The 19,823-nt window shown below is 40.2% G+C and overlaps 1 protein-coding gene across 6 annotated transcripts in view; it reads right to left on the bottom strand.

Annotated features, from left to right (window-relative positions):
- Positions 1-19,823, bottom strand: part of METAP1D (methionyl aminopeptidase type 1D, mitochondrial) — an 81,314-nt gene that overhangs the window by 41,027 nt on the left and 20,464 nt on the right. Inside the window, exon 1 of one of the 6 annotated variants that reach the window (XM_047772887.1) lies at positions 14,486-14,502. The exons of the other annotated variants lie outside the window; for them this stretch is intronic. The gene's annotated coding sequence lies outside the window, so the exon portion shown is untranslated. Of the gene's footprint in view, positions 1-14,485; positions 14,503-19,823 lie in introns of those variants that run through there. 6 annotated transcript variants of the gene reach the window in all.

Genomic DNA, 19,823 nt, shown 5'->3' with positions numbered 1-19,823 from the left:
AGATAAAAGAAAGATATCCATGCACTTGGATTGGAAGAATATTGTTAAAATGGCAATACTACCCAAAGCAATGTACAGATTTAATGTGATCCCTATCAAATTATTCATGACATTTGACACAGAACTAGAACAAATAATCCTAAAATTGACATGGAACCAAAAGACCCTAGAATTGCCAAAGCAATCCTGAGGGAAAAGAACAAAGCTGGAGTTATAACCCTCCCAGACTTCAGATAATACTACAAAGATACAGTAATCAGAACAGTGTGGTATTGGCACAAAACTAGATATACAGATCAACAGAACAGAAGGGAGAGTCCAGAAATAAATCCACACACCTACAGTCAATTAATCTTGACAAAGGGGGGTAAGAATATACAATGGAGAAAAGACAGTCTCTTCAATAACTGGTGATGGGAAAGCTAGACTCACAGCACACACAAAAATAAACTCAAAATGGCTTAAAAATTTAAATATAAGACACCATAAAACTCCTAGAAGAGAACACAAGTAAAACATCATCTAACATAAATCACAGCAATACTTTCTTAGATCAGTCTCTCCTAAGGCAAAAGAAATAAATGTAAAATACTCCTACACACACACACCCCTCAAATAAAATCCAGATTTTGAAATTACAAGTACATATGAGTAACAGAAAACAGTAAACCTATTGATCCATGTTGTTTTATTAATAATACTTTAAAGAAAGCACTTTAAGATTTAATACAAGTATAGGTGAGGACGTGTGGCAACAAAAACACTCATATCCGGAGTGCCTGTCATGGCTCAGTGGTTAATGAATCTGACTACGAACCATGAGGTTTTGGGTTCGATTCCCCACCTTGCTCTGTGGGTTAAGGATCCGGTGTTTTCGTGAGCTGTGGTGTAGGTCACAGACCCAGCTGGGATCCCAAGTTGCTGTGGTGCTGGTATAGGCCATTGGCTACAGCTCCAATTAGACCCCTAGCCTGAGAACCTCCATATGCCATGGTGCAGCCCTAGAAAAGACAAAAAGCCAAGAACCACCCCCCAGCCCCCCCCAAAAAAACCCATTCATATCCTATTGGAGAGAGTGTCAACTGGTACAACCACACTGAAAAACTCTCAGTATGAAGTCACTAGTTCACTCCTAGGTATACACACAATAAAAGCGCATACAGAGGTACAGAGGTGCACCAAAAGACATATGCAAAAATGTCTGTAATAGAACAAGTGGAACTAACACGAATGCCCATCACCAATAGTATGGATAAAATATGATAAATTCATAAAATGAAAGACTATACAGCAACCAAAATAAATGAACTATAGCTATAGACAACGATATGGATGGCTCTTTAAAGCATAAAACCAAGTCAAAGAAGCCAGACACACAGAAAAAGAGAATCTATGATTCTATTTATATAAAGTTCAAAAGCAGGCAAAATTAAATCACACTCTCGAAGGAGTCTATGCATGGGGGTAAAACTATGAACAAAGGCATGAGAATGAATACTACGGAAGTCAGAATTGTGATTACATGGCAAATGGAAGAGATTTGGATTTGGAAAGGCTATCAGAGTTTTCCTGAGGTACAGGCAATGGTCTGATTTTGTTTTAAAACTGGCACAGTAATAATATAGCTATTTGCTTTATGATCACTCATTAAATTGCCCATTTATTTTACATATGTTTCTCTCTATATATTATACTTCACAATAAAGTGCTAGAAAGGAGGGAAGAAAGAAGGCAGGAAAAGAAAAAAGGAAGGAAGGTGGAAAGGAAAAAAAGAGGACAAGAGGAAAGGAGAGAGTGGCAGAACCAGGAAATAAACCCCCAAAAGATAAGAAAGCATTCTATCAGATTTCTGTATCCTTTTTTTTTTTTTCCCTTTTTACAGCTGCACCTGCGCCATGTGAAAGTTCCCGGGCTACGGCTGAATCTGAGCTGCCACTGCTGGCCTATGCCACAGCAACAACGGATCTGAGCCACATGTGCGACTACTCCACAGCTTGTGGCAATGCCAGATCCTTAACTCACTGAGCAAGGCCAGAGATTGAACCCACATCCTCACAGACACTAGATGGGTTCTTAACCCACTGGGCCACAATGGGAACTTTGGTTTCTGTACTGTATGAATTGCTTGTTGAATTCAAGCAATTTTTGGGGGGGGGTCTTTTTAGGGCCACACCTGAGTATATGGAAGTTCCCAGGCTAGGGGTTGAATCGGAGCTGCTTTCAGTCTATGCCATAACTACAGCAACAACGGATCCCAGCTGCATCTGCAACCTACACCACAGCTCAGGGCAAAACCAGATCCTTAACCCACTAAGCAAGGCCAAGGATCAAACCTGCATCTTCAAGGATACTAGTTGGGTTCGTTACCACTGAGCCACGACAGGAACTACTAAGCAATTTTTTAAAATCATGGAAAATAGAAAAACAGAAATAATTCACAATTCTTACTATACAGTGGAAATTAATAGCTGTCTATATTGTATTTAATTGACTAGGTTATGAGAAACTTATATTTGAAAAAATTTAAATGAAGTCCTGTAATTACTATATTATTACATACTACTTAATAAATATTCTAGATAGCCACGTAACTTTATTCTTATTCCAGAGCTTTTTAATTGATATATGGGACAACTAAACAGCTTGCTGAAGGAGAAAAAGCTACCAAATTTTCTTAGCAAGAAAACTGTATCCTTTCAGAAGCTTTATAAGAACAATACTAAAACAGCTGACATGTTTGTAGTAACTTACAAATAAGTTCATACATGTTACTTAATTTGGTCCAACAACCTGTGTAAGGTGAAGTGGGAAAATATTCCTGTATATTTTACAGGCAAAAAACCCTTGAGATCCAAGGAGGTTAAGGGATTCGCCCAAGATCATAAAAGTTCCAAGTGGCAGATCTGGGTTTCAAACCTAAGTTTTTTCTTTTTAATTAATAGAAAATTAGAAACATGCAAAGGTAGACAGATTACTATAACAAACTCCTATGTATCTCTCATTTAGCTTTAACAATTATCCATTTATGCTGATCTTGTTTAATCTCCAACCATCCTCCCTTCCCACTGAATTATTTGGAAGTCAATCCCAGATACCATATCATCTATAAATATTTCAGTATATATATATATATATAATAACTACTTTTAATGATTTAATCACATAATCTTATCACATCTAAAAAATGAATAGTAATTCCTTGATATCATTAAATATTTGTAGTCTTCAAATAATCTCCTTTTGTTATATATGACATATATATACAATTACACATGATTTAATTTTTTATTAAATACATGGTTTATTAAAATAATATCCAAATAAGGTCTACACATCGCATTTGACTGATATGTCTCTTATGCCTGTTTAACCAATTCCTCTTTTTTATTTTTTCTTCCATGTAATTTATTTGGTAAAGAAATGAATTTCTTTGTTCTTGGCATCTCCCTTCTTCTGGAATTCACGAGTTATATCTCAGTGGTGTCATTTAACCTATTTCTCTGTTCCTTATGTTTCCTATAGACTAATATTAAACCTAGGGACTTGTTTTGATTTAAATTCAGTTGTTTTTTTTCTTTTTCTTTTTCAGCTACACCCACACCATATGGAAGTTCCCGGGCCCAGGGACTGAATTTAAGCACTTACAGTCAGATCCTTAACCCAGTGCACCACAGCAGGAACTCCTCGTTTAGGGTTTTTTGTTTTTTGTTTTTTCTTTTTTTGGCAAGAATATTTAAGGAGTAGTGGTGCCCTGACAGCTGTCTCTCTTTTTGTGATGTAACAGCTACTGATGGTCAGTGCCAAGATCCGTTAATTCATTAGGGATTTACCAATGGTAATATTCACCAGTTCTTCTTCATTCATTAACAGGAATATTTCTATAAAGAAAATCTTTCTTTTTATAAACTATGTATTTGGTCAACCTGAGGTTCAGTTCATAGAGGGAATTCTTTCCCTCTACTTAACCAGTTTTCAGAATAGCTAGTTAAAAACCTAGAGCTTTGAACAACAAATTCAGTGGGTTTTTTTTTATCAGAAATTAGATAAAATTTCTATCTAAAAGATTCTAATCTAGAAATGCCACCTATTTCTATGTAAATTATTTCTACATGAAAGATTGTGAGACAGTGAAACTTAATTGCACTTTGCAGTAAAAATAGTGATCAAAGTCCAGTAAAATAGAAACCTTTTTATTAATTTTTATCATAAAGTAAAAATATTATTCACCCAGACTTAATAAATCACATATCTTCTCCATTCTTTTCTTCTCACGCTTTCATTTTGGGGGTGGAGTGGGGCTGGAAGATTAGAAGTAACAAGACTGCAATTTAAAGGGAGGGGACCCAACTCCAAATGGATTTTCCTTTAAGAAAGAAACCCAAAACCAAAAGAAAACAGGTAAAATTAGCTATTGGAAATTATGGCCATGTGAATCAACCCTTGCTCCCCACATCTGGCAGCACTTAGCTCCCCGAGGGCACACTTGGTGCCCTAGGGCACCGTTACACATGTTTGACCAGCCGGGCAACAACAAAGGACACAGAGGCTATAAAAAGAGGCAGCAGGTAACCATCAGGCCCGCCAAATGGCTGAGGCACTTTGACAAAACATACAATGAAGCAACTGGTTATTCCCATGGCTGAAAAGTCAGCGAGGGAGGGCTGTATTTTAGGATTCAAATTCCACAACGCGCCTCTTTAAGTCACTGGGTTACTTCCTTGTTTTAATCAGGTCCACAAATCCTCCCTTTTCTTTCAGGCACTCTGTGAAAAACATTGGAGAAAAGCTGTATAAAGCGACCTTGTGTGCCTGCCAAAAACCCATCTAAGAATTCAACTACACTGCTTTCTGGACTCAACCCCCAGACGGCGGAGGAAGTGAAGGTGCCAAGTTATTCTGCACACCCTGTGGCATTATGTCTCGAAAAGAGACAGGAGTGTTCATGAACGACATGGTCCATCTTATTATACCCATTCTACAACTTAGATGAGTGTAGTACAGTTGGTGTTAAATACGGCTCCCACCTCAGCAGTCATTCATAATTAGGTAGAAGGGGCTTTGCCTTTCCCACAGCTTAAACCCCTCTTCTGGGGCCCTGGATACTGCAGGGTCTCTCTTCTCTCCCACCAAGAGTGCCCCCCCCCTCGCTTCACTAAAACTATTAAAAATATACCAACTCATTCCTTCTGATCCAGCCTTAGCAAAACACAGGAAAGATAACTCCTATTAAGCAAAGGATTTATGTGGATAGTCCCTTAACCCAAAGGAATGATTCTAACAGTTGGGAATTTTAGGTTCAAACAGGCTTTAGAGTGGAGATATTTGGGGACCAGCACACACTGCCAACGTTTTAAGTTATGCCCTTGTTCATAACCTGTTTCATTAATATGAAGATCTAGGAGGAAAAACTATAAATGTCTTTAGTCTCCCCTTCCAGTGCAATATTTCTCAATTATGAATTTTTGAAAATGATAAGCACTTATAAAAATATTTCTAAATTATCTTTCAGTATTTACTCTTAAAAACAATTTCTTACAACTAAGCAACAGGAAGAATTCTTGATATATCATACAAGTATACTTACATGTGGGTGCATGTCTGTGGAATTAAGATACATTTTAACAAATGCATCACAATTACATTATTTGGAGATGTCAAATATATTTCCATTTGTAAGTAAGAATAAAGTTACATGAAAGATTTTTTTTTTTGGCCACGTCCAAAACATGCAGAAGTACTACAGCAGCAACCCGAGCCCTGGCAATGGCAATGATGGGTCCTTCATCCACTGAGCTGCCAGGAAGCTCCAAAAATGTTATTAAGAAACTGAATATTTTTCACTAACTGATGTTGCCCCAGCATCTCCAATTTACCATAAAAGGCAGAAAGGTAACTGACGGATGCATTAATATTGTTCATGACTTTATTAAAAATTAAAACAAACAAACAAACAAACAAACAAAACCAGAAGCACATCAAGGGTTTGAATTTGAAAGATACTTTTAACTGCTGAAGGCTGAGACCAGGGTTCATGGGTTAAGAAGGCAGGCAGGGGTTTTGTCTGGACTATCCCTCCTGTAATGTGATAGCAATGTTGTGTCACGGTTCCTCAGAGCCTCTTACTTCTTGCCTGCTTTAGTTCATTTCCACCTTTGCAATATGCTTTGGGTTTTTTAATGCATGCTTAAAAACTATCTGAGTCAGGGTGCATGAGTTTGAGGCAGTTATTTTTGTAGACTATATGGTCTTTTCAGTCACCTGCTATTTTGGAGAATGTCTGGCATAAGGCCCATACTAGGGGGCTCTGAGACCGGAAAACATAATCCCTATCTTTGCTTTACTGGGGTATAAACAATTTCTCCTATTCAGGCTTTTGCTTAGCTTTTACAAATAAACAAGAACTAAAAGATTCTGGAGATTTTACAGTTTAAAGGTTTTTAGGTCTATTTTTCACAAAAATTAATTATATTTTAAAAGCGAATAAATAAGTACCCTTATAACTACTGACAATAGTAAACTGTACTTAGACTAAACCTGGCCTATAAAGTTGCTTTAACAGTAAATACATGATTAAACTAACATACTGATCATGATGAGTTTAGGAGAAAATCAAGAATCAAGTTAGAATATGTTTTTAATGTTCTTAAATGACTGTAGTGACTTTATACCTATAGTGGACACTAAAAATAAGCACTGTCCTTCATTTTTTACCCCCTAAGAAACTGATTTTCAGCCATAGCTTCAAATTCTTTCATATCTATATCTATTATCAGGGAGTTCACAGCAAATCAAACTTACTTTTTTTTTTGTCTTTTTGCCATTTCTAGGGCTGCTTCCCACAGCATATGGAGGTTCCCAGGCTAGGGGTCCAATAGGAGCTGTAGCCACTGGCCTATGCCAGAGCCACAGCAATGTGGGATCCGAGCCTCATCTGCAACCTACACTAGAGCTCATGGCAACGCCAGATCCTTAACCCACTGAGCAAGGGCAGGGATCGAACCCGCCACCTCATGGTTCCTAGTCAGATTCGTTAACCACGGAGCCATGACGAGAACTCCAAACTTACATTTCTTTATACATCTTCACTCCATACCCATGATGTTACTGGTAAATGAAAAACCAAGTTGCAGATCATGTATTCCATGCTTCCTTTAAAAACACACATACATAGTGTTTTTGCACATGTGTAGAAAAAAAGCCTAGGTGAAGATAATTAGTAAGCTTTCCTGCTTAAAATTCTTCAGTGTTGATGTCAACAGCTTTTAGAATATAACTTAGCTTCTCAGAGTCAGTGAGGTCCTCTTGGCTCCTGCCCACCTCTCGTATCTCATACCCCACTCTCCTCCCTGCCACTCATGGCCAGCCAGCCCCAGGGCCCCCTTTCTGTTCCTCAGACACACTGAGTCCTTTCTGTCTCTGCATTTGCTCTTTCACCAGCTCCTCACGTCACTGGCTCATTCACATCCTACAGGCTCAAATGTCACTTCATCAGAGAGGCCTTCTGGGACCACTCTCTCTAAAGTGCGCCCCCCCCCTCCAGTTACTCACTCCCTCTTAACTTCATTTCCTTCCAAACACTTTCCCACTCCGGAGTTTACTGCATTTGTCTGACTATGTCTCCCCTCCCAGGATGCCAGCTCCACGAGGCCCATCCCCCAGCACCTACCACAGCCGCTGGGTCTGTCCTCTCCTGTTGGACGTCTCTTCGGCCTGAAAAAAATCTCTAGGATTTGCAGCTAGATTTTTTTCTCGGAGTCTAATTTTCACAATTCAGATTTCACTTTCTTGTCAAAAGAACTATGCACATGAGCAAACATCATAGTGGGTAAGAAGTAGAGCTAATTCACCTGCTACCTGAAAAACTGGAGCTGAGAAAACTTCATGCAAACATCAGTGCAGATACATTTGTAGATAAATTTCAAATGAAGAAAATGATTTTTGAAATTATAATGTAAGTCGGGGAGGAATCAAATAACACAAACATGTGCCTATACATATATATAAAATTGAATACACACATATATGTGCCTATGTATGAAATCATATACACATATATAATCAAATACAGACACACACATATATAAATGTACATATTTGATTACCTATAAGTACAGGATGCCACTCGATGGCTAATCGTAGACACAGAAGTATATGGTTTTATGTGTTAGGTTAGGAGTCCTCTAGTATTTATCATCTACCCCAGTGGGCTCAGTGTCTGGCATATACTCAACCATCTGTACATGTTTTGCTGAATGAAGGAGTGAGCCCATTCACTGCCAGTTCTTGGAATGATCTTGGCATATCCAATCTTATTCTTCTAGACCCCTTCGCGTTACTCTGAAAGAGCAAACTGGGGTATAGGGAACCAATGTGGTTACTGGTATAAGTAATAATTGAGTGACTTTGATTGAGAAACCTCACTCTTTCTTTTGGGACAAAATAAAGACATATAGATATTAAAAACGCATTACCTTCCTCTCAGGATGGGATGATGGTACAGAACTGGAGGCACTGAGTCACTTGTACTTATACCAGGTCACCTTGCCTGCAACTGTGGTTTCATTATAAGGCCCCCACATTTCTGTCCAATTGTGTGGTCATCCATTCATCTTAAGATACCTCAGAAACTAAAATAAACGTTGAGGGCACTAAGACAAATTTTAAAAGATTACTATATTGTGAAAATGAGACTAAGATGGGAAAGCAGGAAAGCCTTCTGCTTTCTGTAGCAAACACAGTGTCTAAATATGCAGCTATGGGTTAACTGTGAAAGCTTTAAAAGCCTAACTCAGAAAAGGAAAAAAATCCATGATCAGAGGGAGAAGGTTCTTCCATGAACTACTTACTAAGTCAAAATATAGGGCTCTCACTAGGTAAGAACAGATCTCAGGAACGATCATCAGTGGCTGCTAACACAACATAAAGAGAGATAACCAGACGTGTGCCTCTTGATGGGAGTACATGACACTACTGATGATGAATTTCAGTCCCCCAACTGAACTTTAATCTGATCAAACTTCAGGATGGACGGGACAGAATTTGCAGGAAAAACAGGGGAAAGAAAAATGATAAATGACATCACGGGGATCCAATCAGAAAATCTAGACTGAGAAAAATCTACAGAACAAATGACCTCGTTTCTTTTACAAATAAATCAAGAGGAAAGAAAGAAAAAAGGAAAGGGGACTCTCTAGATTAAAAGATGAAAGAGACATAAAGCAAATGCAACGTGTAGACTATTTCTGGTTCCTAATTCTAACAAATCAACTGTGGAAAAACAAGAAAGAGACAATCAAGGAAATCTAGACTTGGACATATTTGATACTAAGGATTTCTTCTCAAATTTCATAAGGTTTAATATGGCATTTTTTTTAGACCACTATCCGTTGGTATCTTTGAGTTGCCTACTAAAATACTTATGAATGTGGAGTTCCCATCGTGGCTCAGTGGTTAACGAATCCGACTAGGAACAATGAGGTTGGGGGTTCGATCCCTGACCTTGCTCAGTGGGTTAAGCATCCGGCGATGCCATGAGCTGTGGTGTAGGTTGCAGATGCCGCTCAGGTCTGACATTGCTGTGGCTGTGGTGTAGGCTGGCAGCTACAGCTCCGATTCGACCCCTAGCCTGGGAACCTCCATATGCCACGGGAGCAGCCCAAGAAATGGCAAAAAGACAATAAACAAACAAATAAATAAAATAAAATAAAATACTTATGAATGTAATGATACGTCCAAGATTTGTTTCCACAAATGGTCTGTGGAGGAGGGATCCAGGGAGTAGATGAGTACAGAAGGGAACCAAGGTTGCTAAAGCTGGGTGATGGTTCACTGCACTATTCTCTTTACTTTAGTGTATGTTTAAAATTTTCCCTAAGGAAAAGCTAAAATAATATAAAATTCTGTCAGTTAACATAGTACTCATCAAAACAGGTCTATGCTGGTTCACATGTGGTCCAATAATTACATCAGTACCACACCAGTGTTTATTAAAATGCAGATTTTTTTTTTTTGGCAGAACCTGCGGCATATGGAAGTTCCCAGGCTAGGGGTCAAATCAGAGCTGCAGCTGCTGGCCTACACCACAGCTACAGCAACGCTAGATCCAAGCTATGTCTGCGACCTGCGCCACAGCTCAAGGCAATGCCGGATCCTTAACCCACTGAGTGAGGCCAGGGATTGAACCCGCATCTTCATAGTTACTAGTTGGATTCATTTCCACTGCGCCACAACAAGAACTCAAAATGCAGATTTTTGAGCTCTACCCTAGACCTGCTGATTCAGAAAACCCAGGTGTCAGAAGCTAGAATCTCTACTTCAACAAACTAAATGATTTTCACACACAGTAAAGTTTCTTACATATATGATTCTTACAAACACTAACATTTGAGAGCTACTGAGTGGGCATTTTGTGTCAGGTTTCATTTCTCACTTTCCAAGTGAGAAAATCAAAGAATGGAGATACATTCCCTGGCCAGAGTTCACTTTGAGACCCTGAAATAATTGAGATATTTGAGTCTCTGAAATCTTGACTTTCTAGTTTACTGTTCAAGCACCAACTGAGCAACATGGCCTCATTTAAAAATATATTATCATTAGCTTTTAAAAGTTTGGTTCAAATTCCACCAGAACCAATTTAACCTTTTGACCCTTCAAGATTAAAACACACACAACATAAGTATCACAGGGGTCCCCTATAAGAGATCTTTAAAAAGAGGCCTCTATCAGGGTGTAAAAAATAGCTTGGCATCCTGATAAAAGAAGAGGTGTTCATGGCCAAAATCCTGGGATTTGGATGAAAACTGAAAGTCCACTTTCATTTGATAGGGCCTTAGTATAAGGTTTGTATAATTATAAGCAGAGGGTTTACCTGCTCACCACTGATAAAGACTGTATGTCAAGAGGCCATGTCCTTTTCCATGGTTACGGTTCTGGAGGCCAATTTTTATCTGCCCAGAGGGAACACTGGTAGGGGGGCATGGTGTGGGTTTCTCAGAGCTCTTCTTATTTGTAAAGACACTCTTGGCTTCCATGCTTGGTAATGGCTTTTCAAAAGGTAACTAGAGTAGGAGGTGGGTACATTTTTCTATTTATCTAAATGGCTTATATTCACACTCCTCCCTCTTTTAGTATTAATCCAAGTGGTTTAAATTAAGGGGGGGAAGAATTAAAAATAGAGGTACATAGGAGTTCCCACTGTGGTGCAGTGGGTTAAGAATCCAACGGCAATAAACTCAAAACGGATTAAAGATCTAAATATAAGACTGGATACTATCAAACTGTGGTGCAGTGGGTTAAGAATCCAATGGCAATAAACTCAAAACGGATTAAAGATCTAAATATAAGACTGGATACTATCAAACTCGTAGAGGAAAACATAGGCAGAACACTCTCTGACATAAACCACAGCAGTATCTTCTCAGATCCACCTCCTAGAGTAATGAAAATTAAAAAAATGAACAAATGGGACCTAATTAAACTTAAAAGTTTTTGCACAACGAAGGAAACCATAAACAAAATGAAAAGACGACCCAAAGAGAAAATATTTGCAAATGATGCAACCGACAAGGGATTAATCTCCAAAATATATCAACACCTCAGCTCAATATAAAAAAAAAAATTTTTTAAATTGGCAGATCTTTTTTTTTTTGGTCTTTCGTCTTTTTAGGGGCACACTCACAGTATGTGGAGGTTCCCAGGCTAGGGGTCTAATTGGAACTGTAGCTGTCAGCCTACACCACAGTCACAGCAATGCCAGATCTGAGCCATGTCTACAGGCTATACCACAGCTCATGGCAATGCCAGATTCTTAACCCACTGAGCAAGGCCAGGCATCGAACCTGCAACCTCATAGTTCCTAGTCGGATTCATTTCTGCTGCGCCAGGATGGGAACTCCAAAAATGGGCAGATCTAAATAGACATTTCTCCAAAGAAGACATGGGGATGGCAAAAAAGAAAAACCCCGAAACAAACAAAAAAAAAAAACAAAGAAAACAAACCACAAAAAGATGCTCAACATCCCTAATTATTAGAGAAATGCAAATCAAAATTATGAGGTACCACCTTATACCAGTCAGAATGGTCATCATCAAAAAGTCCACAAATAATAAATGCTAGAGAGGGTGTGGAGAAAAGGGAAACCTCTTACACTGCTGGTGGGAATGTACATTGGTGCAACCACAACGGGAAACAGTATAGAGGTTCCTCAAAAAACTAAAAACGGGACTACCACATGATCTAGCAATCCCACTCCTGGGCATCTATGAAGAGAAAACCATAATGCGAAAAGATAACATGCACCCCAGTATTCACTGCAGCATGATTTACAACAGCCGAGACATGGAAGCAACCTAAATGTCCATCAACGGAAGAATGGATAAAGAAGGTACAGTACATGTATACAATGGAATATTACTCAGCCATAAAAAGAATGAAATAATGCCATTTATAGCAACGTGGATGGACCTAGAGATTATCATACTAAGTTAGACAGTGAAAGACAAACATCATATGAGATCAATGAAATGTGGAATCTTAAAAAAGGATACAAATGAACTTATTTGCAGAAGAAACAGATTCACAGACTTTGAAAACAAACTTACCAAAGAGGGCAGGTGGCAGGAGTTGGGGGGGAAGGCTGGAGGGGGGATAAATGGACGGGGGTTTTGGAATTGGCATATGCATACATGGTATATGGAATGACTGGCCAACAGGGACCCACACAGGGAACTCTACCCAATATTCTGTGATGTCCTAAGGGAAGAGAATCTGAAAAAGAATGGATATATGTACACATATAACTGAATCACTTTGTTGCAAAGTAGAAATTATCACAACATTGTAAATCAACTATATTTCAATAAAACTTTAAAAACTAAGACAACTCGGTGATTATTTTGAATATTAAAAAAAAAAAAAGAATCCAACTGTAGTGGCCTGGGTCACTGCGGAGGCAGGGGTTTGATCCCTGGCCCAGTGCAGACAGTTAAAGGATCTGGCATTGCTGTAGCTGTGGTGTAGGTTGCAGCTGTGCCTCAGATTCAATCTCTGGCCCAGGAACTTCCATAAACTACAAGTGCAGCCATAAAAAATATCAATTAAAAAAAAATGAAGGCACACAAACTCTTTAATGAGCAAAAACCAGTACCTTCATTTTTTTTCCTCCCACATTTTCATGAAAAATTTCAAACATAACAAAAGCATTCAAAGAATTTTATGGTTTATGGAAAACACTCATACTACTTAGATTCTACAGTTAACACTTCACTGTATTTGCTCTTTATCCCATTTCTAAACAGTCCAGTGCCTATCTGTTAGTTTTCTTTTGGAGGCATTTCAAGGTAATTTTCAAAGACAGTAACCCTCTCCTCCACATTTTAACATGCATAACATTAACCAAACTTCGATACGTGGTGAGTTCCTTTTTTTTTTTGTATTTTGAGGTAAAATATACATATTATGATGGACACAAATCTGAAGTACATCATTTGCTAAGTTCTGACAAATGCATATACCTGTGTAACCCAATATCTATCAAGAAATAGTCTATTTCCAATCCTCCAGAGGTTCCTTCCCAGCAAATCCTACTCTCATCCATGGAAATATGTGATCCAACCCTTCTACATCATCAGGGACTGAAATTATTGTAATGTTTCCTACATAAGATAACTTAGGCCAAAGAGAGATTAATTATTTTTCTTAGATCACATGGAATAAGAACAAAAACTCCAGATCCTAAAGAGTTTTATGCTTTTCCCACTTAATGAAATCCCCAAATTTCATTTTAGAAATTCTAAATTAGGAGTTCCCCTCTGGCACAATGGGTTAAGGATCTGGCGTAGTCATTGCAGGGGCTTGGGTCACTGCTGCGGCATGGATTTGATCCCTGGCCCAGGTACTTCTGCATGCTGCTGGCATAGCCAGAAAAAAACAAATAAAAATAACATTTAAAAAATTCTAAATTAAATTAAAATCAATTTAATTTTGATTCTGACTATTTCCAAGCATAGACAATTTCTCTATAACCTTTTATCAGGCCAAACCTACAGGAATAACCAGTATAAAGGAAAAGAACCATAAAAGCATTTTAAAAAGAGACTAAAAATAATTCATAAAGGAAATGCAATTAAGTTTAATTACATTGAACATTAATACTCTCCCTGCAGTCATAAAAACAAATGTTTGAAATATATTCTAATGAAAGGAAAAGCCCCTAGTACATTACACAGCTAAAAATAATACATTTGCTCATTCTACTATTTTCTACTAATGCAAGCAAAGGCAGTAATCTTACAAGGATATTCTTAGGCTATCTGCAAACTACCAGTAAACAGCAGCTTTTTTCTCATTTGTTTAATAACTGCTGTCATTCTTTTTGTAAGCAGCAATCACAAGATGTCAAACAAATTCTGCCTTGACTGTGGGTACTGATAGATGTCTCTACTTGTTTTTATTAGGAACAAAAAAAAAATTCCCTGCATTAATTACCAACACTGGCGAAGTTGGGGCACGGCTAGGATGTTCACCAGCCTCTGGGCAAGTAGAGATGCAGCACAGAAAAACCACAGAGCAAACTCGAATACTCAAATACCGGAACACATTTTTCTTTAAGTCCCTTGGGGATCCAGGGACTCAAAGTCTTAGATTCCCTTAAAGGGAAAAGGCAAGAGCACACATGGGGGCAGGGTGGGATCATGTTTATCAGTCACAGCAGTTCATCTGGGCCTGGATCCAGGTAGTCTGCACGTCTAAATTTGATGAAATATAGGCGCCACCAGGTAACAGCAGTGGTCAGGGAGCTTGCCAGAAACCTGTAACTCAAAACTAAAAAATGAAATTAAAAGACTACTTTGGTCAGGCAATTTCTTTCCTCAGGATGCAATAACTGCAAACTACAAAGTTGAAAGGACAGACAATTCTTTGTATGTTTTAAAAATTTCTTCTTCCTAATGTGACACAACATCTGGGCCAGAAAAATAGACACAAATATTTTCAAGCTTGTATTTCAATACTGAACTGTAATGTTTCGGCAGAACTTTGACTGTTCCTCCTCCTTTCTTCTTTCCCTTCCCACATTCTGCAGGGGGGTTGGTTCATGGCCCAGAGCCCAGACAGGCCGAGGTCCTGGGTGTATCCGGAGGGCAGGTACGAGGGGCGACGGTGGCAGAGCAGACGCCTGACCCTGTCCTGTCAATAAACCTTAACCTCGACCTGCCAGGCCCCTGAGCCAAGCATTCTGTCTAGCCTCATTTCTAATTGCTCTAAAAATGATTCTTCATTTAAAAGTACCTTTGTGTAAACACCCCACAGGAACTGACAGTCATCAGAATTTACACACAGTGCAGTTTTTAAGGAGTGCAAGAAAAGTCATTTTCTACCTCAGTGTGGAAGGACTTTGAAAACAATTTCAACTGCTGAGCGAAACAATACTCATCACTCCTTTAGCTGACTCTGCAGATGACACTGGTTTGACTTTTAAGACTGCTGACAGTTTGATCTTTTGATTAAGTTATTTGAAAGTAAAGATGTTTAAGTGACTTCCTCCTCAGAACTTGCCTACTTCTTTTTTTTTTTTTTGTCTTTTTGTCTTTTCCAGGGCCGTACCCGCGGCACCACAGCATATGGAGGTTCCCAGGCTAGGGGTCGAATCGGAGCTGTAGCCCCCGGCCTACGTCACAGCCACAACAACACCAAATCCGAGCCACGTCTGCAACCTATACCACAGCTCATGGCAACGCCGGATCCTTAACCCACTGAGCAAGGCCAGGGATTGAACCCACCACCTCATGGTTCCTAGTCGGATTCATTAACCACTGAGCCATGATGGGAACTCCAGAACTTGCCTTCTTCTGAGCACCCCAGAAAGGTAAAGCTCAAGTCCTGTGCATCCATTCGATGAGGCTTCCCCATAAATTCTAAAAAGACCCGTTCTTTTCAACCTAAGCATGAAACCCAAACAAAAAATTAAAAGGGGGGAGTAAAGAGATAAGAAAGAGGCTTTGGAATAAAGTGGATTTTAAAAAATAATAATAATAAAATTAAATCAGTCTTGCAGATTAGCATAAAACATGAACTTTGTGGCTTAATTCTTTTTTCCTTACTCTTTACAGTAGAAAAAAAATGTGTATCACACAATTCACTTTGGACTTCTCAGGAGCAATTCCTTAAATTACTTCTCTCCTAGCGACACGTAATGACATAATAGGAAAGACAGTTATTGCCGATTTTAGAAAAGGAAATCAGATTTGAATTTTGCAAATCCTTAGCTCTCTTCTGATTGGATGCAGGTAAATTCTGCCTTTTGAGGTATGGCTCATTTAAGCAGCTCAAATTAAATAAATTTATTATCTCTAGTAATTTATTACTAAGTCCTGACAAAGTAAAAAAAATTCCTCTCTCCCTGTTCCATCTTCTCCACAGTACTTATCACCTTCTAAAATATTTTGTGAGGGAGTTCCCCTCGTGGCTCAGTGGTTAACAAATCTGACTAGCATCTATGAGGATGCAGGTTCAATCCCTGGCCTTGCTCAGTGGGTTAAGGCTCCAGCGTTGCTGTGAGCTATGATGTAAGTCACAGATGCAAGCGGCTTGTATCTGGCATTGCTGTGGCTGTGGCTATGGCCGGCAGCTGTAGTTGCAATTAGACCCCTAGCCGGGGAACCTACATATGCCATGGGTGTGGCCCTAAAAAAGCAAAAAAAAAAAAAAAATTAATTTAAAAAATAAAATAAGGAATTTAAAGAAGCCCTACAGAGAAGGTGGTGCTTGAAATAGCTCTTGAGGGAGTTCCTGTCGTGGCGCAGTGGTTAACGAATCCGACTAGAAACCATGAGGTTGCAGGTTCGATCCCTGGCCTTGCTCAGTGGGTTAACGATCCAGCGTTGCCATGAGCTTAGATCTGGCGTGGCTGTGGCTGTGGCGTAGGCTGGCAGCTACAGCTCCAATTAGACCCCTAGCCTGGGAACCTCCATATGCCACAGGTTTGGCCCAAAAAAGAGCAAAAAAAAAAGTTCTATGTGTCATGAAGGAGACGCCTAGATGACAATGCGAGTATACTGGTGGGTGGGCAGATTGAAAAGGTGGTTGAGAGGGTCAGGAAACCCCTTTGATGAAGCTAAAAAACCTAAAGAACAAGCAGGAATTAGCCAGGTAAGAGCTGGGGAAGAGCAGTTCATTTGGAAAGGTACTGAGGAGGAAAGGCCTGAGGGAATGAGAGCGCCTGAAAAGCAGGCCAGTAGACAGGAATGGAGGAACTGGTGAGGTGGGATGGGCCTTGGAGGTCAGAACTTTCCTGGTTAGTGCAATGGGAAGCCAAAGAAAGGTTTTAAAGGGGAGTGAAATGATCCAATGTGCTATTTAAAAGGCCACCTCAGAGTAGTGTGGAGATGAATTGGAAAAAGTTTAATGACCTTATAACTGTCTTTTTAATCTTATGGATATATCATAATTTAATCAATCCTCCATTTTACTGGACATTTAGGGAATGTCCAGTTACTTGCTAATTAAAGTAACACTGTAATAGACATCTTCGAAACAAAATCTTTGCCAGCATCTCTGGTTATTTTCTGAATATAGACATCTAGAAATAGTATTAAATATAGAGTTAAAAGGTGTGAAATTTTCTGGCTATTTAAAAAAAGCTGTTTATCAATATCTTTTTTTGGCTGTGCTTGAGGCATATAGAAGTTCCTAGCGCAGGGATCGAACCCAAGTCACAGCTGTGATCCGAGCCACAGCAGTGATAATGCTGGATCCTCAACCTGATGTGCGACCAGGGGTTTCCTAAAAGTTAATATTATTATTATTATTATTATTTGGTCTTTTTGCCATTTCTTGGGCCACTCTCACGGCATACGGAGGTTCCCAGGCTAGGGGTCCAATCGGAGCTGTAGCCACCGGCCTACGCCAGAGCCACAGCAACGCGGGATCCGAGCCGCGTCTGCGACCTACACCACAGCTCACAGCAATGCCAGATCCTTAACCCACTGAGCAAGGGCAGGGATGGAACCTGCAACCTCATGGTTCCTAGTCGGATTCGTTAACCACTGAGCCACGATGGGAACTCCCCTAAAAGTTATTTTTATTTATTTATTTATTTATTTTGTCTTTTTGCTATTTCTCTTTTTGCTATTTCTTGGGCCGCTCCCTCGGCATATGGAGGTTCCCAGGCTAGGGGTCCAATCGGAGCTGTAGCCACCGGCCTACACCAGAGCCACAGCAACGCAGGATCCGAGCCGCGTCTGCAACCTACACCACAGCTCACGGCAACACCGGATCGTTAACCCACTGAGCAAGGGCAGGGACTGAACCCGCAACCTCATGGTTCCTAGTCGGATTCGTCAACCACTGTGCCACGAGGGGAACTCCCTAAAAGTTATTTTTAAAGGATAAATATTTTGATCCCTAGGAGTTCCCATTGTGGCTCAGTGGTTAATGAACCTGACTAGTATCCATGAGGACGAGGGTTCGATCCCTGGCCTCGCTCAGTGGGTTAAGGATCCGGCGTTGCCGAGAGCTATGGTGTAGGTTGCAGCCTTGGCTTGGATCCAGCATTGCTGTGGTTGTGGTGTAGGCCAGTAGCTACAGCTCCGATTTGACCCCTAGCCTGGGAACCTCCATGTGATGTGGGAGTGGCCCTAAAAAGACAAAAAGACACACACACACACAAAGATTTAAGATGAAAAACTTCTATTTGTACATAAAAACTACTCAATTATCTGTATTTTCAAAATGGTAATAAGCACTTAACGTCATCAAAATTGACACTGTCAGAGTTCCCATTGTGGCTCAGTGGTTAACGAATCCAACTAGGAACCATGAGGATGCAGGTTCGATCCCTGGCCTTGCTCAGTAGGTTAAGGATCCGGCGTTGCCGTGAGCTGTGGTGTAGGTTGCAGACTCGGCTCGGATCCCGCGTTGCTGTGGCTCTGGCGTAAGCCGGCAGGTACAGCTCCGATTGGACCCCTAGCCTGGGAACCTCCATATGCCGTGGGAGCGGCCCAAGAAAATGGCAAAAAGACAAAAAAAAAAAATTGATACTGTCTGACCTCTTGCTGGGGATGAGCCACTTTTAAAATAATCAACAGGCCAGCAAGCATTTGGAGCATTCTATTATAACCTCAATGTGATGTAATCTTCTAAGGGTCTATTTGTGGTTTAACTTTTTTACATCAATACTTCTTTTGTTATAAATATATTCATAAATCTGAAAAATTGCTTCGTCAGACTGTGCATCCCTGGTTATGTTCTACCCGCAGAGCCGTTTTACTCTCTCCATTTTCTCTCACACGTGGCCTCTTTCACACGCAAATTTACCTCTTTGTTCTTCCTCTCAATGGGCTGGCCTCGCCCTACAGCAGCTCTTTCACCTCTTTACCTACTTCCCACTCATTCTGTCTCTTTGTATACATCCTTCCTCAATCTCAAGGTCTCACGAGTATTTATTTTCTCTTCAACTGGTGGGATCCTTTCTCCCTCTCTCCCCAACACTCCGTCACTCTCGCTTTCATCTTCTCTCAGACTTCTCAGCCCCTCGCTTCTCTCTCACACTCCAACAGCTCCTGCTGTGGGTCCTGGTTCGGGGAAGGGCGGTTGGTTAGAAAATCTGCCAAGGTGGCTGAGGGGATAATTGGGGCAAGGGTGGGGGTGCAGACGTATGGATGCTGGGCTTGAGGAGACCAGGTGGCTGGCCAGGGTTTCCCAGGCCTCTGTGTCAGGAGGGGGTGGGCCTGTACTAAAGGCTGGGGCCGCCAAAGCGGCGGACAAAGGCCTAGTCCTGCTGCTTGACAGCCGGAGCGCACACACTTCAGCCACCCAGAAACTCTGT

This window comes from Phacochoerus africanus, chromosome 3, assembly GCF_016906955.1.
Source record: "Phacochoerus africanus isolate WHEZ1 chromosome 3, ROS_Pafr_v1, whole genome shotgun sequence".
Classification (NCBI taxonomy): Eukaryota; Metazoa; Chordata; class Mammalia; order Artiodactyla; family Suidae; genus Phacochoerus; species Phacochoerus africanus.
This window is presented reverse-complemented; position numbering and strand designations above follow the sequence as displayed.